General features: G+C 53.9%; 1 long non-coding RNA gene across 2 annotated transcripts; it reads left to right on the top strand.

The window, feature by feature from the left end:
- Positions 1-7: 7 nt before the first annotated feature.
- On the top strand, positions 8-6,571 carry LOC102005498. 2 transcript variants are annotated; one of them, XR_264630.2, is made up of 3 exons: positions 8-342; positions 3,413-3,552; positions 5,994-6,571. It is a non-coding gene; the product is annotated as an uncharacterized LOC102005498 (long non-coding RNA). The 2 variants fall into 2 exon arrangements; XR_001231895.1 differs by lacking the exon at positions 3,413-3,552.
- Positions 6,572-8,516: the final 1,945 nt, after the last annotated feature.

Below are 8,516 nucleotides of genomic sequence, written 5' to 3'. Positions count from 1 at the left end.
GGCGGGTGCCGAGCCGGCTGCGGGCCCCGGGCGATCGGGCGGTGGGGCGCTCGGTGCGCCCTACACCCGCGCCGGCACGCGCTGGGCTCGGAAGGGAAATCAGTCAATCACGCGACTGCCGAGGTGTGACCAGGTGGCCGCCCGAGCGCTGGGCTGGAGGGGTGGCGGCTACCCGGCTGGCTGGCCAGATGAGACCCTAAGGCAGCTTCCTGGAATTGCAGATGTGCCCTTGGCTGTCCGCCTCTGCGGGCCTCTCCTGGCTTTGAGGATGGCCTCAAACCTTCCGAAAGGAGGGGACAGGCTCCCCGCCTCTCTCCTTTCGCCAGCCCTTGTAGGACCCAGGTAACAAAGCCCCCCTCCCCGCAGGGATCACCCACTCAGCTGTACGGGCAGTTCCAGCCTCTTCACTTCCCCCCTCAGATCAAAGCTGATCGTGTGTCCCTGCATCCCCAGACCCCCACTGGATCAGGAGAGGATCGTGTTGGAAGGGCCGCTGTGGAATGAACCACGGTCACCAACCCCAATTTGGAAGCAGAAACCTTCCCTTTCTGTCATCACCAGCCACAGCACCCGAGGCCACGCAGGCCTTTCCTGGTGTTCCACCTCCAGGCGCTGCTGCAGATAATGGTGTTAAAGCCCCTGCATGTTTGCTTTCTGGTTAAGCAACGTGCCTTTGTCATGAACACTCGCGTGTGCGGGGTGTTGCATTTTGAACGGAGCCCAGAAGTCCCCAGAGCCCACTCTCCCCAGACCAGACAGCCAGGGCTGGGGACGAGGCGGAAGCTAGGTCACACCCTGTGTCCCTCTCCAAGTAAGACACGCTTTCCACAATTTGCTGGCATTTTCTTTGAGTCCTGAACCTCAGCAGGCTTAAGGAAACCATCAGGGGAGAAGGGGTGTGTTCATTTCCGCTTCGCTGCAACACAATACCTGAGAAAGTCAGCTCTGAGGAGGGAAGGCCTGTTTCGGCCCATGGTTTCAGAGGCGTCAGTCCGTGGTGAGCTGGCTGCGCGGCTTGCCGGCCTGTGACAGCAGTCATGTGGTGGGGGGAGGGGATAGCAGAGCGAGGCTGCTGAGCTCTGGCAGCTAGGAAGCAGAGAGAGGAAGAGTGAGAGCCAATGGGGACAGGGCTAGGGACCAGGTACAGTCCTCAAGTACCCAAGTGGGTACAGCCCTGGACCCACTCCGTCAGCCCGGCCCCACCTCCTGACATAGGTACTGCCATCACCCACTCTTGCAGATGGGGCACAGAGAGCTTAGGTGACTCACCTGGCCTCACTGGGGTACTCAGGGTCGGGCCAGTTTCCCGGGCTGCAGAACCCAGGACTTAACCACTCTGCATGGAGCTAAGGTCAGGGACACTGTAACAGCAATGACCGCACCTCGCATGGAGCTACAGGAACAAAAAGAGGGCACCTGTTTGGAGGGGAGGTGGCATGGCTAGAGGGCACATGTTCCTACCCTAGGAGGTCTTTGGGAGTCAGGTGAAGGAGACAGATGCTCCAGGGAAGGAGGAGGGCCCTCGAAAGGGCCCCGCCCCCAGGGGGCGTGGCCTGTGCAGGAAGCCACTCATTTGCCACCTGGTTCCAGGTGCCCCAGGAAGGCAAAACAGAGGCCTTGGAGGTGAGCTGGCAGCTGCAGCCCACTCAGCAAACTGCGGGAGAGCGGCCAGACCTGGCCCCCAGGCTGCAAAACCTATAGATGTTCACCCTCTGGCCCTTAGACAGTCTGGTGACCCTCCCAATAGACATTCAAATAACTTCAAGACCAGGAAGCGCAGGCCCAGGGGCCAGAGCAGTGACGGGCCACCACATGGAAGTGAGGGAGTGACACGGATGTGGTGTCTTCAGGAGCTCACTGGCTGCAGCACACAGCTGAGGGCTGCAGAGGAGTCACCTAGAAGGAGGCACTCAGTGAGAAGCCTTCATGGCCACCCAGCAGGAAGGTGATGGGGGCCACATTGAAGTCACCAAGTGGAGCAGCCGTGGTGGCCGGCAGAGTAGCTGCTGTCCACTTCAGGGATACCCTGGACTTCCCCCTACCCATTGAGGATCCCAAACTCTAGCAGAATGAGGAGATCAGCCAGTATGCAAAAGATCCTTGATTTCTTCTGGGGCCACTAGGGACACCCCCAGTGCCACCTGGGGTGGCTGTTCATCGTCCCCAGTAAGCAGCAGTATCATGATGGATGCTAATGCTCGGACCCAAAGGCTGGGTCCCGTACTGGCGGCTGTATATGCCTGTTCCCCTTGCTTTCATCGCGGCCAGCTTGGGAATTATTGTGAGCCCCATCTCAAGAGTGATCCCCATCTCTCGCTATTGGGGATCCAACCAAGATTTGAACCGGAGATTCCATTTGACCTCCAAAACCAAGTTTTTCCCACTCTTCTGCCCATTTCAAAAGACATTAAAAATGTCTTCCTTTACGTTTTCCCGGGCAGGCCTTCAGGAGGAAGGTGTGGAGTTCATCTCTAATAATATGCCTTCCCGCTAGTTTGCATCAGTGAGCCCCCAGAACATTGCAGGAAGGAGAGCTCCTTGAAGGTAGAAGCCGAGAGTGCTAGCTCGGTGCCTGCACGTCGCCAGGGCTCAAGCAGTATGACAGTGATTGACTGTCCAAGGTCACAAAGTCCCTGGTGCTTAGGAAAGTGCCAGCCACAACACAGCTCAGTAAGTCGCCGCATGAGGTAGGCTGGTGTCGGTGCGAGGTGGTCAAGCTTGCTCTCCTCCTAGGTGGCACTGGAGAGGTAGTTGATGAGTCCCCTGCCCCAGTCCCAAATTCCTGACCCAGAAATGGGGCTGAGCCCCGCCCGCCCAGGGCATCTGAAGCCCCACCCAGCAGCCCCCCACGTGTCTAGAGGAGGCACAAGCCCAGCGAGTTTCCATGGGTGGGTCATGCGCCCAAATTACCCCCCTGCCACAGGAACTTGACATTGAGCTTGAGAGGCGTACAGCGCAGCAGGAAGGCGCAGGCATCATTCATAAACTCCGGCACACTGCACCCTTGGGCCAGGCAGGGCGCATCCCAGTGCCGCTTGCTGCTTTATCCAGTGTTGCGCTGCTAAATGTGTAACAGCCAGCTGGCCGCCAAAAGCAAAGCCCTGATTTATAGCACTTGACCATTTCCCTGGTGTAAACAGTCCAGCCGAAGCCCTAGAAGAGCTAGGAAGAGCTGCAGCCCACTCAGCAAACCGCAGGAGAGCGGCCAGACCTGGCCCCCAGACTGCAAAACCTATGGGTGTTCGCCCTCCGGCCCTTAGACAGTCTGGTGACCCTTCCAATAGACATAAATAACTTCGAGACCAGAGATTCCAACAGAATGGAATATGGTAATTAGGAAATGAGTTTTATGACCATCTTAAAAATAGAACCTGTTTAGTTGTAACTTTATATAACTTATTTTTTTTTCAAGGGGTGTTTGACAGCCAGCTTGCAAAACTCCTGAAAAATTAACAGTCTACTGTCATGAGCCAGTAAGGTCAGCGCCAGCCCCACACACTGTCCTGAAGCAGACACGCCATGATCATGCTCAGAACCGTCGGTTTGCTAATGGTAGTACTTGCATCTAACCAGTGCACCACACTGCCCTCTTTCTCTCTTTCGTTTCCTTTCTTTCTTTCTTTCTTTCTTTCTTTCTTTCTTTCTTTCTTCTTTCTTTCTTTCTTTCTTTCTTTCTATCATTCGATTCCATTAACACCTGCTCATCAGCACCTCATTGAGGGCCAGGGACTTTGTCAGGTCCTGTAGATCCCACTGGCATGTACTGTGGTGTCAGGTTTCATAGTCAAGTGGGCAAGCCACACCCCAAATTACCACCACCCCAAAAATGTAAATCAGAACCCCCCTTCCTCCCCCCATACTCAGCTGTGCACCCTTGGCCGATTTACTGTAAAGCGGGGTCACAGAAATTCCACAAGGAGCACTGTCAAGCTCAGAGCATTTCCTGTAAGAGGCAGCCCCTTCCGGCCTCCCCTGCATTTGCATAGCACCTAGGGTGTGGACACAGCCTGGGTTTGCACCCTGTGAGCTGCTAACATGTGGAGTGCGCTGCTTTGTGGCAGAGCCGTCCTGGGCACTGTGGGATGTCACTTGTCCCTGGCCTCACCGGCTGCACACTAGTAGCATTCCCAAGTCATGAGACACGAATGTCTTGACATTGCCAACATCACCTGGGAGGCAAGACCACCCCTGGCCTAGAAAGCTGCATCCCCTGCCTCCCAGCTGGGAGAGGCTGCTGCTGTGTCAGCCACTGCCACTCAGCCATCCTGTGGGTCACCAGCTGGGGACGTCACATTGTCCCCGCTCGTGCCGTGGCACCTTTCTCTTCGGATGCTGGGCTGGGAGTAAACTTGCCACCAACAACTCTGTCAGACTGCCAAGGAACCCGGGGGCTGGTGGGATGGAATAAGGTCCAACCTAGTTGAGGTGGTGTTTCAGGGTCTATTTACTGGCATAGGGCTTGGTGCATAATAAAATGCCAGGCACCCAAAGCAGGTAATGAATTGTCTGTTGCAACGTGGTCCCTATTTCGTAACTACCCGCGAGGCTGCACCTTTGAGGGAGTTCTCTGGAAGCCCCACCTGTAAACTATCTCCAAGTGACGTCAGCCAGGAGAGCATTCCTGAAGCTCATCTAACAGCATCAGATACCAGAGTAGCGGAACATACACTCTGCACCGATGGCATTTAGTGTGCTTATCGAATAATAAAATGTGGTTATTTCTTCTAGCATCAAGAGAGGAGCCTGCTTTCTCCCTGGAGTCTGCAAACACCCTCCTCCCCGTCCTCCCAGGCTGGTGTGAGGCCGGCTCATTCCCCAGGCTCCGTGGCCCAGAGACCACTTCCTCCTTAGCAGCCTGTGACGGAGGGCTACCAAGCGCTCCACTGTATCGCTCCTCATCTTCTCTGGCCTCACGGCACAAAGAGGGGCGGTGCAGGAGCCTGAAGGGCTGTCCTCTCTCCCTTCTCACTTTCACCGAATAGTTACATCTGGGGTTAATTTTTTAAAAATTAGAGAGGACTAAACATTGCTCTTGGACTAGCAATTCTTACCATTGATGGATGGATGGGTGATGGATGGGTGGATTGATTTACATACTCCTAGCAAAACTCTGACAGTAGGTGCATCCTCTTTTCAGTCTGACTTGGGGCCCAGCGGCTTTTGAGATTCATCCAGATTCATCCATGTAGGTACTTGTATCATTGTCTGGTTCTTTGGGTTGCTGGCGAATATATCCCGTTACATGGATATAAAACTTCTGGGTAAATTTTGTTTTCAAGTTGCTTTGATGAGAAAATGATACCTTTAAAAAAAAAATTTTTATTGAGACTTTATGAAGTACCCAAGCCCCAGGCTGCCATTGACTCGGAGGAGATGCCTGGCACAGCTACCCGGACAGCGGAAGGCCACAGACCATAGTTCTGAAAAATAAAAGCCACTGTGTTCTTCGGATTAGCTGTGTCTCTCTCCCACACCGGCTTTTGCAGTGAAGCTGCTCAAATTGACCAATTTACATGTGACCTCCTTTCTTCCCACCTCCATCCGCTCTGAGTCAGTTGCTAAGGAGCAGGAGAGGCGGGCGAGGGCGGGGTGATGCGTGCGGAGGGTGCACGCTGCTCTCCCTGGACTCACTCAGGCCCCTCTGCTCCGCCCCTCTGGAACGAGAGGGCTGGTGAGCTAGTGAGCGAGGGGGCCGGTGCCACCCCATCTTGCAGGCAGGAAGCCAGGTAAGGGGTAGTCCAGATGGGCCGTCAAGAATGTGGCAAGACCAACTTTGGATGTGAACCCCAGCTCTCTCTCCGCGCCCCCTTAGCCGGTTACACTAACTCGATCTCTTACTCTATGTGACCCTCGGTCTCTCCTCTGTGAACTGGAGAACGGATTGTGATGCTCACATTTAAGCCAATGAGATAATGTGTCGGACGGCTCAGGACCAGGCTTGGGAAGAAAATCAGGACTGGTTTCTCAACCCCTGGTCTCTTTCTTTCTTCCAGGGTAGCACAAAATCAGAACTGATCCCAGCCTGCCTGAATAGGAGAATGCAGAAAAGGCCACTGGAGGCTTCCAGATGCCTCTGTTGTGACAGAAACCGATCAGAGTGGCTTAAAGGAAGGCCAGCTGTGAGCTAGAAGGAGGCCAGGGTGACTCGCAGATCCCCAGCAGCAAAAAAGGAGCCGGGACCCAAAGAAGGCTGAACACTGAAGACCCAGGCAGGGGCTTTGTGTAGCCCCGCTTTCTCTCCCCTTGCTGGGGTGAGAACTTGGAACCCATGCGTGCTAGGCAAGCGCTCTGCCCCTGGGCTCGTCCCAACCCACCCCCATCTGCATCTCACTTCTAGATTTTCTCCCTGTGCATTGCCTGGGCATGAGGAGGGTAGACCCGTGTCCAGGGTCTCTTCTGTCCAGTTGCAAGGAAGGACTTGGATGCCCACCCCAGCCAGCGTGTGAGCCCAGCTGTGCCAACCCTGCTGACGACAGCCCCCGGAGCTAAAGGGGGTGGTCGGGTGCATCACTGTGGGTTGGACAGTGTCCCAAAGAAGTGTCATATTAAACAATAAACACTTCTATCCTGCTGCCCAGGCTTGCCCTTTCCTGCTTCCTCTCGCTCTCCCTCACTTTCTTTCTTTTGTTTCCTTTTTTCTTTTTCAATACTGGATCTTGAACCAGGGCCTTCACACAGAACTACATCCCTGACCCATTTTTAACTTTGAGACAGTCTCACTAAATCAGTAAATTGCCTAGGCTGGGCTCCAACTTGTGATCTTCCTGCGTCAGCTTCCCAGATTGCTGGGATTAGAAGTGTGCACCCCCAGGCCCAGCTTGTGCGTTTCTTTCTTAGTTGTAGTAGCTAAGATAGGTATAGGGCTCACCAGATGCCAGCCACCCTCATGAGCACTTTGCCTATGCTGAGTAATCTAACGACTCAACCCACAGCAACTCAGTGTGGTTTGTTATAGCCATTGTACAGATGAGGAAACTGAGGCAAGCAGAAGTTAAACAACTTGAATTGGGCCGATCTGATTTTAGATCCACACTCGGAGCTTGGTGCCAGCTTGACTGTTGTACCATCAGTCATGTTTTTATAACTCACCTGCCAGGCCTTGTCTCTGAAAAGGAAAACGATGCAGGTGGAGAGGAGTTTGAGATCCGACACTGCACAGAAGCAGTTAGCAGCTGGCCGTGGAAATGCTGGGACTGCCTGGCTAGCCCTCTCCGTCCTCACCCAAGCCAGGAGGCTGGGGCATGAGGCAGTGGGACGCAGCCCGGTGACACTCTCCCTGGCCTAGGCCCAAAGTCTCTGGTGTCTCCACCTGTCAGACTGCACTGCATACAGCAGGTGCTTAATAAGGTTTGTAGCTGCTTGGCTAATGTGGGCCGAACTCTGTAGTTTCAAAGCATCCCAAAGACAGGTGATGAGCCGGGCATGGTGGCGCACGCCTGTAATCCCAGCACTCTGGAGGCTGAAGTAGGAGGATCGTTTCGAGTTTAAGACCAGCTTGGGCTACAAAGTGAGCTCAAGTTCAGCCTGAACTGCATAACCAGACCCTGTCTCAAAAAGACAAAAAAATCCCAAAAACCAAAGACAGGTGATGCTGTAGGATATAAAATTGTCCACAGGTGCTTAAAGAAGGAAGGTGTGGTGGATTGGCAACTAGTGTCAACTTGTAACGTCCAGCTGAACTGGTCAGCATGGTGCTGGGTGTCAGAGGCCCACCTAAGGATCGTTGCCAGCAGCATAAGAGGCAGAACTGGAGAAGGAGAAGACAGGCTGTTGGGAGCTGGTAGAAGCTGTTGGGAGCCTGTTAGAAGTAGAGAGAGGCTCTAGGAGCTGTTGGTTCTCTTGGAGGAGCTCGTCTTGCTGGCTTTCCTGATGAACTTGGCTGCTTTCACTCTCCAAGGAGCTCAGGACCTTGTTGGCACTGAGAATGGCTTCAGTTCACTTTGGGGAGCTCTGGTCCTCACTTTAGCAGCACTTCCTGGCTCCAGAGGGGAAGAAGGTGCACTGCTCAGTCTCCTGGAGAAGCTTGTTATGTTGGCTTTCCTGATGGGAACTCAGCTGTCCTGATCATTGGAGGAGCTCAGGACCTCACTGTTGCTGAGGATGGCTGTGGTACATTTCAGGGGAGCTCTGGTTCTTATTTTGAGCGTTGCTTCCTGGCTCCAGTGCAGATCCCTCAGCCTGCTAGCACAGATCCTTCATCCCGTTGGCACAGACTTTCTAGCTTCCACCACTGACCTTTGGGCCTTCCCAGCGCAGATCTGTGAAACAGGCCTGCATGAGACGTTGTCATGGGCTCTGGGCCTCCAGCTGGACTTGTGGGGACATTGTGATGGGCTGTAGGTCTTCAGCTGGACTCATTCAGGACATTATCATGGGATCTGGGTCCTCAGCTGGATTCTTTGGTCTTTGGTGTGTGACAGATTCCCTGCACTCTCTTATATATGGTTCTTTGGGTGAATATTATAAATAATCTTATAAGATATATGTCCTGTACTATATTGTTCACCTTGTAATAA

This window comes from Chinchilla lanigera, unplaced genomic scaffold (genome assembly GCF_000276665.1).
Source record: "Chinchilla lanigera isolate Chin_1 unplaced genomic scaffold, ChiLan1.0 scaffold00121, whole genome shotgun sequence".
Lineage (NCBI taxonomy): Eukaryota > Metazoa > Chordata > Mammalia > Rodentia > Chinchillidae > Chinchilla > Chinchilla lanigera.
This window is presented reverse-complemented; position numbering and strand designations above follow the sequence as displayed.